The sequence below is a fragment of the Meriones unguiculatus genome, chromosome 4 (assembly GCF_030254825.1).
Source record: "Meriones unguiculatus strain TT.TT164.6M chromosome 4, Bangor_MerUng_6.1, whole genome shotgun sequence".
In the NCBI taxonomy this organism is placed as follows: Eukaryota; Metazoa; Chordata; class Mammalia; order Rodentia; family Muridae; genus Meriones; species Meriones unguiculatus.
Window position 1 is genome coordinate 86,153,532 of NC_083352.1, and position 12,780 is coordinate 86,166,311.

General features: G+C 49.1%; 1 protein-coding gene across 1 annotated transcript in view; it reads right to left on the bottom strand.

The window, feature by feature from the left end:
- Positions 1–12,780, bottom strand: part of Tmem132b (transmembrane protein 132B) — a 238,253-nt gene that overhangs the window by 157,174 nt on the left and 68,299 nt on the right. The gene's annotated exons all lie outside the window — the stretch shown is intronic.

Genomic DNA, 12,780 nt, shown 5'->3' on the forward strand with positions numbered 1-12,780 from the left:
AGTGCTGGAGTTGCCTCTCCAGAAGGGAAATGTTCCCACTTCCCACACGTGCACCCAGCAACCTCAGACCCCTACCTACCCAGGCTGCCCTTACACACCTCTCTGAATAATGGAATAGGTTTCTCCTCCCATAACGACGACCAAAGTTAGACAGTTCCTAGTCAAATATCTTCCCAAGTTATGGAGGATGGAAAGGCCAGTCTGGCCTGAACTGGTTTGAAGTACACACACAGTAAGCCAAGATTGTGTCTTCAAGGGGGGTGTGCAGGGAGACTTCCCGAGTTACCACCTTACACCTGTGTACAACTAGGAACTCATAAGGCTAAAACCAGATGCATCATGGGAAGGAATACGCACGTACAACTAAACCTCTATTCTTTTTTTTTTTTTCAAGACAGGGTTTCTCTGTGTAGTTTTGACTGTCCTGGAACTCATTACACGTTGTATGTGTATGTTGTATGTGCATGAATGTGTGTGGCATGTGTACATACATGGGTGTGTTTATGTGCACCTGTATGTAGTTATGCATGTGCATGCCTAAGTATGTACATATGTGTTTGTGGTATGTAGGTATGTCTGTTATCTAGGCTCCCTGCACGAGTGAAAACCTGTGCGTTTTTCTTTCCAAGTCTGGATTACTTCACCAGATGAAATTTAAATTGGAATTTGTTTGAGTATGTGAATTTTTTTTCCTTTTGCTTTTCCTTTTCTGCCTCTCCAAACCCAGGAAATAAAATTCCAGGTGAATTTTCTGATGGAAAAACTGACTACTGGACCCCAGCGAACAGGAGAGGATGGCCCCCTCTGGGGGGGCTCTGAGGACACTCAGCCCTCCTGTGGTTCCAGGCGTGCCTTTTCCTAAAACGTAGGCAATGTCCAGAGCAGAGTGTAAATTCTGATTTATTTAGAAATACAGAAAATAAAACCAGAATAAACACACACTTTCATGTGCTCTGGGGGTCTTTGTGGATTGGTTTATTCCTTTATCTTTCAGGTGGTTATGCTACATCACTCAAAACATGATTCATGGGAACTTAGGGCCGGGCCTCCTCTCTTTGTTGGAGGCAGAGCCTCCCTAAGAGGCCTCACTCCTGTCCCACAATCAAGCCAAATGTGATGTAACTTTTGTCTCACAGCCTCTATGGACAGACAAAGAAATCCACGGCTGAGAGCACAACCTCCCCTCCAGCAGACAGTAAGCAAGCATGCAGCCTTGGTTTAGGAGCATTTATGAAGCCCTGAGACTGTCCTCAGAAGCAATTCGTCCCTGGCCTGAAAGGCTAACACCCCTCCCTCTGATTCCAAACGTCATAGAGAAGTGCCATTCTTTTTCCTGTCCACAAGCAGACCTGAGCCCCTGTGTGGCATATGACGTGAGGCCCTGTTTGATCTGCTATTTTCTTAAAGAGCTTGTCACCAATGGAAGGCAAGAGGCAGGGACCCAGCACAGGAAATGAGAAAGGAAAGGCTTCAGGGAGCCAGCAGAAAGAACTGCTCGTCCTGGCCTCCGTGTGAGCCATCAGTTAAGCCCTGGTGCAGAGACAGCATAGGGTAGACCAGGAAGATGTGGTGTCCCTGATGCTCAGACTCAAAAGAGCAAGTTCAGGTGGCACTGAGGAAGTTTCGTAGAGAGCTTGGAGAGAGGAGGGGATGAAGGCGCCTCAGTGGTTACAGCCACAGTCACTGTAAAAGTAACTAAGACAACCACAGACTGCAAATCCCAAACCCAAAGGTCCCACAATGTAGCTGTTATTTGGAGAAAGTGTCTTTGATGAGGCAATTCAGTTTAAACAAGGTCACCTGAATTAATCCTAACTCAGTATGACTGCTGTCCTTATGCAAAGGAAGAGAAGGAATCAGGGTATATACTAACACAGACAGAGGACCCTGGAGAGACTGCTGCTGTCAGTAAGCCAGAGATGGGTGCCTCAGAAGAAGCCAGACCTGCTGACACTGTGATGTGAGGCTTCTGGTCCAGGCCATGAGAAAACAAAACTGTTGTCAGAGTTGCCTGCTCTGTGGCACTTTGTTCTGGCTACCACTGCAAAGTATAGTTAGCTCACCTGGCTGCCTTTGGCATCACCTAACCTGACAACAGAGTTATTCACCCAACTTTACCATCCCAACGCCCACAAAGACTCTGGTTAGCAGGGGTGAGGCTCCGCATATGCGCCCCAAGGTGCCTCTCAACTTCCTTCTATATTCTTCCGTGTAGATAAATTTCAAGTTCTCCAGAACAAACATGTGCTGCTTATCCAATGTCAGAGAAATATTGACACTTACACACACACACACACACAAAGGTATGGAATGCAATTTTAAGTGGCAGACTGATCGCACACGGTCCCTGACATCCCCACAGAACCCAGGCAAAAACAAAAGCATTGAAGTAGCTGAAGGAACACACCTGTGAGCAGGAGAGATGGAAGTGTCAGGTTTGTGGGTAAGTTGAGGTGGGATGCCTACAGAGTATAAGTGAGGAGTCATCTTTAAGAGAGTCTACCCACTCCTGGGGGGTTTTACCACAGCCTGAGATTAACCCTTGTGGTGGCTGGCCCTTTCATTGTCAAGCTGACAGGATTTGGAACTACCTAGAAGACACACTTCCAGGTGTGCAGTGGGGCTATTTCCACAGAGGCTTACCCAAGACGGGAAGAGCCACACTGAATGTGGGTGGCGCCTTTGCATTCACTGGAGTCCTGGACTGAATGAAAAAGGAAGCCGGTAAGATTTCTCCACAGGTAAAGGTACTAGCCTCACAACGCTGAAAACCTAAGATTGAGCTCTAGAACCCACACTCTAAAAGGGGGTCTGCAGAAATGGTTAAGTGGTTGTGAACACTGACCGCTCTTCCAGAGGACCTGGGTTCAGTTCCCAGCACCTATATGGCGCCTCACTTCTGTAACTCCTGTGCCAGGGAATCTGATGCCCTCAGACATACATGCAGGTAGAATGCCAATGCACATAAAATAAGAATAAATAAATCATTTTTTTTTAGAGATAGAAAGATAAAAAGCCAGATGTGGTGGCATATATCTATAATCCTAACACTCACCTGGCCTGGAATACACACTCCAGTGACAAAAAAAAATACAGCCAGAGAGACCCTGACTTAACAAGGTGGATGGCAGCTGGGCGCGGTGGTGCACACCTGTAATCCCAGCACTCAGGGAGGCAGAGGCAGGTGGATCTCTGTGAGTTCTACAAAGCGAGTCCAGGACAGCCAAGGCTACACAGAGAAACCCTGTCTCAAAAATAAAAAGTAAACAAAGTAGACAGTGAGAACCAACTCCTGAAAGTCGTCCTCTGACCCCCACATGTGGGCTGTGGCATGTACGCATCACCCCGTCCATGCGCGGTTAATTAATAATTAATTAAAAGAAGAGAGGGAGTCGACCATGGACACACTGGAACCAGCTGACGAAAGCTCCTGCTACCACACCTTCCCCTTCTTGATGGACTGTGCCCCCTTCAAACTGTGAGCCAAAATAAACCTTTACTGCTGTACGTTGCTCCTGTCATTTATTTTGCCACAGCGATGAGTAAATAACACACCAGCTAACACACCAGCAGTGGCCCCGCTCCTAGTAAAAACTCAAATTACAGGACTCACACTTAATGTACACAGCTGCCTTCAGCCAGGAGGAAATCAAGACGGGATGACAAAAGCAAGGGAACTATTAGGCCCATGTGGAAGATTTCCATGGGGTAGCAGATGTAGAAAAAGCCTCATTAAATGATTCTATGGCTCTCTCCATGACAGTAATTTTGACCTCCTATAGACACCGTCAGCTGCTAAACAGTAGGATGTTCTCAGGACCTCCTCCTAATTTCCATTTATATTTATCCTAAATTGGGCACCTAGGAGATGCTTAAGGAAGAGAGACACACTGGCTAAGCGATCCTGACAGCCCCGCTGCCATCTGATTAGGAAGCAGATGAGGCCCACAGGGGGCGGAGGGGGTCCTAGGCAGGCGGCCGCATGCTTGCATCACCTCCACCTATACACCAAGACAGTCTCCCTCTGTGTCAATTCTGTGTCACTTCCTCCCACCCACCAGCCATGAGGCGACCACGCAAAGCCTCTTGCCACCATGCAAGTCTGTTTGTGGCAGTGTCACTCGGGGAATCACTTACTTTGGACTTCTCACTAACCGAAACAGGAATTCCCCTTCGTTCATTCATTACTGAAATAAGAACTGATCGTTTGGGGGTGCTGGGGAGATGGCTCAGTGGTTAAGAGCACTGGCGGCTCTTGCAGAGGACCAAGATTGTGGTGTCCCTGTGGTGTCTGGCAACTCTAACTCCAGTTCCAAGGGACCCAGTGCCGTCTTCTGGCCTCCATTACCTACACGCACATGGTGCAGATAAACTCACACAGGCACACACACACATAAGTAAATTAGTAATTTTTAAATTATTTTAAGGGTATGTATTATTCCTTCAAAGTACTTGGCACACAAGCATGAGAACCCAAGTTTGAGTCCCCAGTGCCTGCATAAAAAGCCAGGTGTGGTGGCTCAGTCCTATAATCCTAGCGAGTAGGAGGCAGAAGTAGGAGGATCTCTGGGGCTCATCTACAATCTCCAAGTTCAGTGAGAGACTCTGACTCAAAAAAAAAAAAATCTGGAGAGTGAGTGCGGAAGAGGCCTGAAGTTGACCTCTGACCTCCACATGCCTGGACACATGTCACACACAAAATGATTCTTTTGCATTTATTTATTTTATTGAGTGCATACAGTTATAGGCACTGACGCGCCACAGCATGAGTGTGGCAGGGAGAGGACAGTTCCTTCGATCACATGTGTTCTGAAATACTCCTTTCGAGTCACATAGGTCTTCACATAGTTTAGAGCTAAGGTCCATTAAGCTGGCTCCAGGCTTCAGGTTCACTCCCTCCCAGCATGTTCACAAACACCCTCAAACACGTGGCTAGACGGACTGTGGTAAGTGTGCTGAAAGGGTTAAGTCGGCAGATCAAATGACAGATGCACACAGACCAAGGTCTAACCTGCGTCGTGCTAAGGAGAGAAGCCCCCTCAGATAATAACCAACCACTTCATTTGAAAATAAGATTATCAAGGATGGCAAAGGTGGCAAACACCCAAGAGCCCCCTTCCTCACAGGCCTTCTGGGCTGGAAGCGGAGAGAGATGCTAGGATGTGGGCTTCTGGCTTCTAGCTTCAGAGTATCAATTCCCTGTGCCTGACACCACCTACTCTGTGGTCATTTGGCACAGCTCAAAAAAAAAAATTAAAAAATGGACACACAAGTAAACAAGAAATCGCACTTGGCAGCTGGTTCGGGGAGCCAGCCATTCACAGGACTGCTTTCAAAGGAACTCCACTGTTTTCCAAAACAGGAGCTAAGCAGGGGAAGGAGCCAAAGGGAAGCCACAGCCAGTCCTGCAGGATTTCAGCCGTGTGACCGTGGGATCCTCACCACCTCGACCGTGAACTAACTGTTCTAACTGCTCAGAGACCCTCCTCACAGGGTCTCACCTGTGTCTCCCTGGCTGTCCTGGAACTCGCTATGTAGACCGTGATGGCCTCAAGCTCGAAGAGATCCTCCTGCCTCTGCCTCCTGAATGTTGGGATAAAAGGCATGTGCAGCCACCACCACACTTAGCTCAGCCCCGCTGCTCAGGGACTTCTGATTGGAAAGAGAAGACTTTTTTTTTAATTGTTGAATACGATTAAAGGACATACAGTGTGCGTCATTAAGGGGCTGGTATCGTTCTGAGTGAAGTCGACAGGTCTCCAAAAATGGAAGTACAATGCTGGTTACGACTGTTTCGACTTGGCCGTTAGTAATCACCAAATGAGATTTGGTGCCAACAGCCAGTGAGATGGCTCAGCAGGTAAAGGTGCTTTCAAGCAAGCCTGACAACCTGAGTTTGATCCTTGGAGCCTGCGTGGCAGGAAAGAACCAACCCCTGAAAGCTGTCCTCTGACCTCTACTTAGTCATTGTGACATGCCTCCCCCAATACCCACAGGGAAATAAATAAATAAATAAATAAATAAATAAGTGCAGAATACAGGAGTCATAGTAACAGTATAGTAATAATAACTAGGGATTGTTGCAGACCTACTGTGTGCTGGCAGCTGTTCCAACTGCATTAGCATCGTTCATACGTGTTCTAAATGTGTCTATAGGCACTGGGTTCCACACATTTATTCTCTGCACAACCCTATGAAATAACTGCATTGTTTTCAGATTACTAGTACTGACAGATGATTGTCACACAGCTTTGTAATATAATCCCAGCTGTGCACAGATGTCAAAGCGGAAGCACAGAGATGTCAAGAAACTAGTCGTCTTGGACCACACAATAGGGAATGGGTAGAGCCATGCCCCTACAGCTGGCTCCAGATCCCACCAGAACAAAGAGAGGCTTGACAAATGCCTTTAACTGGTCCTGTGAGCTCAGAGTCGGTGGGAAAAGAACCCATGAGGAGGGCAAGGAACGGACACGGCCTCAGAGACTCTAGCAGGAGCTGCATCATAGGTAAAATTACCCGCTGTGAAGAATCCTAGTGGGAGACAAAAATCTCCCAAAAGCCCTCAGTCCCCTTTCCTGAATTGTCACCTAGACTGAACTGTGTGTGCAGCCATGAGCTGGGAAGGAGGCCATGACCCACAGCTCCGAGCAGGTGCAGGCCACAGGGGCAGACCTGGCCGCCTGAACTTGGCTGCCCCGACCGAGCTCGCAGGACAATACCGCCACCTGCTGGCCTCAACTGTCAACACAGAGCGAAGCCAGTGCTGGGCCCCGGCTTTGGAGAGAATAAAGGATTTTGGGGTTGTGGGATTTTCAGCACAGAACCCTCCCACAGAAAGCCTTTGGGCATGACACAGGCTTAGCAGTCCAGACTCTTCAAGCCCCCGAAATCACAACTTGGTGAGCTTCAGGCAAAAAGCGGGTCAGCACTCCCAGAGTAGGAGGAAGGGAGCAGTAGCACAGCTTTGAAGACTGCACTCTTCACCCAGCAAGGAAAACACCCATGCCCCATGCCCCATGCCCCACGCCCCCCACCTGTAGAGACACCTGCATTTGCCACCAGACACAGGGTCCTGTGGTGTATTGAAGCCATGGGCTTTAGGGTACCAGCTAGTGACAGCAGCAATGCAAGGATGGTGGCCTTAAAGGCCACTGTACCTGCTTCCCTCTGTCCATGCTCTCACTGCAGAAGTCACGGAACAGAGCAGAGGGCACCTGCCTACCCATCCCAGTCCTCAGGTGAAATTATGGCTGCTATGTTACAGATGTCTACCGTCTAGGGGACGCATTCCAACCTCGGAATAAAAAGTGTCCCCTACGTGCTAGAGAGATGGTTCAGCCGTTAAGAGCACTGGCTGCTCTCCCAAAGAACTGGGAGTCATTCCCAGCACTCACATGGCAGCTAACATCCATCTAGAACTCCAGTTCTATGTGATCTGGTGCCCTCTTCTGGTCTCTGCAGGAAACGCACACATGCAGTACACAGACATACTTGCAGGTAAAGCACCCAAACATACAACATTAAATTTTTAATAAAAACTAAAAACTGTTCCTGTTCCCCCTTTCCTACCCCACCTGTGTGCTGAGTGGCCACAATGGGGGGAAACTTCCTGTGTTAGCCAAAGATTGGAACAGGCCAGTTATGCAATGGATTGCACAATGGTGGTGCTTATTAGAGAAAATTCTCAAAAAAAAAAATGTATTGTAGGCTCTGTGATTAAAAACAATGTTCAGAGGAATATTATCTGCTACTGTCTGTTAGAGCAAAGCACATTACATATAGAATATATGTGTGAATACACGCACACACATACATATGCACTAAAAGATGCATTTGTATGCTTTTCCGTGCTTAAAATATCCCTAAACGCATAAAGAAAGAGATTAATATTGGTTTACTGTGAAAAATAAAGTGGCTAAAGTTGGATAGGAGTCTCTTTTCTTTATAATTGCTTTTATAGCCTGAATTAGAACTGTATGGGTGTATCATGGCTTTAAATACATGAACAGGCTTGCTGCCATATGCTTTACAGACCATAAAATGCACCCAAGTGATATGTGGGTACCCTCACCACACCTACCATAGACCCTGGTCAGCCTCCAGCCTGGCTCCTCTCACCTGGAGTGATTATCCATAAGTTTCCTGCTCTGATCTCCTTCCTGTTGCTGGGATAAAATACCCTGATAAAAAGCAAGTTAAGGAAGGGAGGGGTTGTTTTAGCTCACAGTTCCAGGCTACAGTCCATCAGAGTAGGGAAGTCACGGTGGCAGGAGCTTGAAGCCGCTGGTCACCTGACGTCCCAGTCAAGAGCACAGAGAAATGACTAAATGAATCCTGCCTGCTGCTTGTTTGCTCTCAGCTGGATTTCTTCTCTCTTGTACTGTTTCGGGGGCCCTGCCTAGGGAATGGTGGCTCCCACAATGGGCTGGGTCTTCCTGAATTAATTAGCAATCAAGATAATCCGGCACAGACATTCCCACAGGCCAACCTGATCTAGATAATTCCTCATTAAGACTCTAAATGGCATAACTCTTGTGCTTGTGTTGACAGTTTAAACTAACCAGCACACACACATTTATAGTCTCAGTGGAAGTGCCCAAGTGTGCCTGTGCCTTCACCAGCTGATACACAGTTGTGTTACCTCCAGTTTGAGGTGATGGTGGACAACACTGTCAGGAACTCGTACACCCATGTTTTCATTTCCTTCAGGCAAATACGTGCAGAAGTAGAAGGGCCAGGTCCTATTGCCGAGGCACATTGCTAGAAACAGCCAACTGTTCTCAAAGCCATTGCATCATTTTACATCCCAGCACCCACCAAGAGGGCTGCCAATTGGCGGCACCCTTACCAACACTCGATATCATCACTGCTTATTTAGTCGGTTCCATCAGTTTCGCGGTGGTTATGCTAACCCTTGGCTTGAATTTGCATTTCCCTGGTGACTAATGATGTGGGGATCGAAACGTAAATGTCTGATTGGTAACTATGCTACAGACACAGAAAAACCAGGACCTTCAGCTTCTCTCCCCAAAAATCAGACAGCCCAGAGTCAGCATTCTGTCCAAGGTTCCAGATTCCTAGTTTGCAAGGTACGGTATATTGAATATCAGAGACACCATCAGTGGGGTCATCGGTGACGGCCCCAAAATCAGACATACCAGTAGTTCCCAACTGCAGTGATTTGGATGAGAAGGATCCCCACAGGCTCATGCATCTGAACACCTGGTACCCAGCAGGTGGCGCTGCTTGAGGAGGTGATGGATGTGGAGCCTTGCCGGAGGAAGTATGTCACTGAGGATGGGCTTTAAGAATGGATAGCCTCACCCTACTTCCTGTTCGTCCTCTTCACTTCCTGTATGTAGTTGGAGGTGAGATCTCCCAGTTTCCTGCTTTGGCTGCCTCCCTCACCATGACGGACTCTTTCTGGAGCTGTCAACACAAGTAACCTCTTTCTTCTATAAGTTGCCTTGGTCATGGCTTTTAACACAGCAACCAAAAAGCACCCAGTCCTGGCAACCTGAACTTGCAATGAGAGACTGTGGTTACTCCGCCCCTCTAACCAAGGTGGGTATCTTCCACATCCCTATTGTCCTCCCTAGAATGTGCAAGACCTGGGTCCTGAAGATAAGTCCCATGAGGTCATAACAGCAGCTCATGGTGTGTTTAAATGTATTCCTCTCCATTTAAGCCACCCAAAAAGGCAAGGCTCTGCTCGCCACCCAGTCCCAGAATCTCCACGGCAAACAAGTATGGGAGAGGGGGGCTCAAGTACTTTACACAGTAAACAAACCTCCTCTCCTAGTTTAGTTCCTCCCACCATCCTACCCCAGCCATCCCACCAGGGCCTTCTAATGCCCTTCCTGCAACAGACCAGCTCCACCTGCTAATGAAAGCCAACTGTCTCAAAGCTGGCTGGTAAATCTTATTAAAGCAATCCCCTCCCTGAACCCAGATTATTACAGCCACCCTTATGGTAGAATAAAAATTAATTTTCTCAGCTATAATAAGAACGATAAGAATGAATCACTTGGGACCAAATAAAGATTACAATTAGCGCCAACAGAATAAATCGAAGTTTAACGTGGGCCAGATGTGGATTTGCTCCGATTTTTCTCTCCATTGCGGAGACGGGCCTTCCTCATGGGCCCTGTGGATACAGCAGCTGTGTGGAGACCCCGGAAGGAAAGGATGGGCTCTGAGGGAGCACCCAGGGGCCAGTGTCTCAGAGGGCACATAGGCCTTGGGGGTCCAGGAAAGGGAGGGAAAGTGCTGTTGAGAGCAATTCATGCTGTGGAGACAAGCGACCTCTGTCAGATCCCTGAGGACCTGTGTGGTCACCAAGCCACTCAGCAGAGCTCCCTCCTGGGAGCTTCCCCCCCCCCCCCCCGCTTTGCTTCTTCTCCTCCCCTCTTCTTCTGCTTCCCTTTATCATAGTTGCTGTTCTCCTACTCTCCCCTCCTCCCCCTCTCCCTCCCCCTCCTCCCCGTCCTTCCCCCCTCCTCTTCTTCACCACCTTCATTTCCTCCTCTCCCCCCCTTCCCCTTCTCCACATTTCAAACGAGTCTCACCTCACTGACTCAGGACTGGTCTGAGACGCAGTGAGGCCAGTAACTATGCATAGCATTTCTATTTGAAATACTCACCCAGGACTGGGGAGATTTCTCAGTCTGTGCGAGCTACTTAAACATGAGAACACGAGTTTGCTCCTGAGGGGCTACAAGGAGGAGGGGAAGGGAGCAAAGCTAAGCTTGGCAATCCTGGTGCTGACAAGTGGGTCCCCAGTACTCACCATCTGGCTAGACTAATGGCCAAGACTCCAGGGCAGCCCCATGGGAGCCTGTTCGGGAGGTGCCTCAGAGAGGCTGGGAAGCTCTGGGTGACCAAAAGCAACCGTCTGGACCTGTGCCAGATGTGGCCACAAGGGCTATGTGTACTGGCCATAACCCTCTCAGCTGCTCTGGCATTTGTTCCATGTGGAAACAAAAGCACAGCAATGTTGTGCCATTCCCATAGTCATACAGCAAGGCAGAGCACAGTCTAAATCTGAACCTAACTGGTCATGCTCCTGCCTCCACACTGCGTTGTCCTTGTGGCTGTGATTTCCCAACCACCGCTGAGGACTGTTCTTGGAAATACCCATGGGAGCGGGGGGAGGGGGGGACGACAGGGGAGGACCTGGGCTAGTTGTGACCGGCAGATAACAATGGTTCAAGAAAGGGATTGGCTGTATAGTTGGGCGTGATCCCCAAGCCCCTGACCTGTACAGTTCTGTCCTATATATTCCCTGCCTCGTTCCAGGAGTTGGTGAGTTTGAAACCTCAGGGGGAGCCTTCCCAAGCCAATTGAAGGACATTGGGGGAAATCCAAGCCACAGCTTTTGGGGAACCCACTCTGGGAACCACACTGAGCAGCTATGAGGTGGCTAGTATCTACCAGAGCCCCTGTCCAGGCTGACACAGGACACCAGAATCTCAGCTTCACAGGCAGCGATGCCAGCCAGAGCCACAGGGCACAAAGGAGACATTTCTCAGCTAATTTTGATTCTGATCTCTGAAAGAAGTGAGCCACAACCTGGGTAGTCATTAGCAGAGAAGAAAGCGCCTCCCGTCCCAGCTCCTAACCCCTGCTACCCACTGGAAAATGGCAGCTTCGCTAATTTGGGCTGAAAGAAAAGGTCTTTGTGCCTCCTGCGTAAGGTTCACAACCTCGCTCCCCGTTCCCAGCTTCCCTGTGTGAGCCCGTCTGTCTCTGGGTCTGGGAAGAAATGGGAGGCTGAGCTGCTCAGGAGCTGCTGTGTGTGCAGAAGGCGCCCACTCAGTGCAGAGCAAGATGCCCTCGGGGGAAACCCTGTGCCACCTCTGGGGCCTGAGGTGTCACTTGTCCCTGTTCCTTGCCCTGAGCAGAAGGCATTTTCTGCTTGCAAATGAGGCTCTGAGCAGGAAAGAGAGAAGGGCCTTCCTGCTGCTGTCTGGACTGATACCAAGCTCAGCAGAGTCTCCAATTACAGTGTGCAGATTTCACTGATGATTTTTGTCAAAATACCTGTACCCCAGCAAGTAAGACCTCTGCAGTTTCAGACCATCACCTGGGAAGGTGGGGGAGGGGCACGGGCTGGTGAACTGGCTCTGCTGTTAAGGGTGTTAAGGGTGCATCCCAACAACCTGACTGATGACCTAAACTAAACTCAACCTCCGGAACCTGGGGGAGAGAGCTGACACCCCAAAAGTTGTCCTCTGGCCTTCGCGTGCAAGCCCCTTCCTTCTTTGAGTGCAGGGATGGCTACCGACATCAGATTCCAACTCCCTCTGCCTTTCTACCCATCTCCAAGCCACTGGCTGCACAAGCATCCAGCATCCACAATTCAGAACCTGGGTCTCTGCCTCTCTAGTTTGCAAGATGGCCCTTGCTGGACTGCCCAGCTCCCATCTGTAAGCCAGTCCACTCACTCCCCTTTTGAGGCATACATGCAAAGGTAGGCCCTGTTGTTTCATAGAACAACAGGAGGGAGGAGGAATTTGTGCCTGGAATTATTCACACCTGAGTCCTGACAGACCTCCAGGAGGCAAGGGTTATAACAGCTTGGAGACAGAATGTTGGGGGGGGGGACATACATGCAGGTGGAGGCTGAAAGTTGATGGCAAGAATCATCTTCCATTATTCTTCGACCTCAGTCATGGAGGCAGGGTCTCTCTGTCAAACTTAGAGCCAGCCAAAATGGCTAGTCTGGCTAGCCAGCTTGCTCTGGGGATCCCCTGTCTCTGCCTTCCGAGGCTAGAA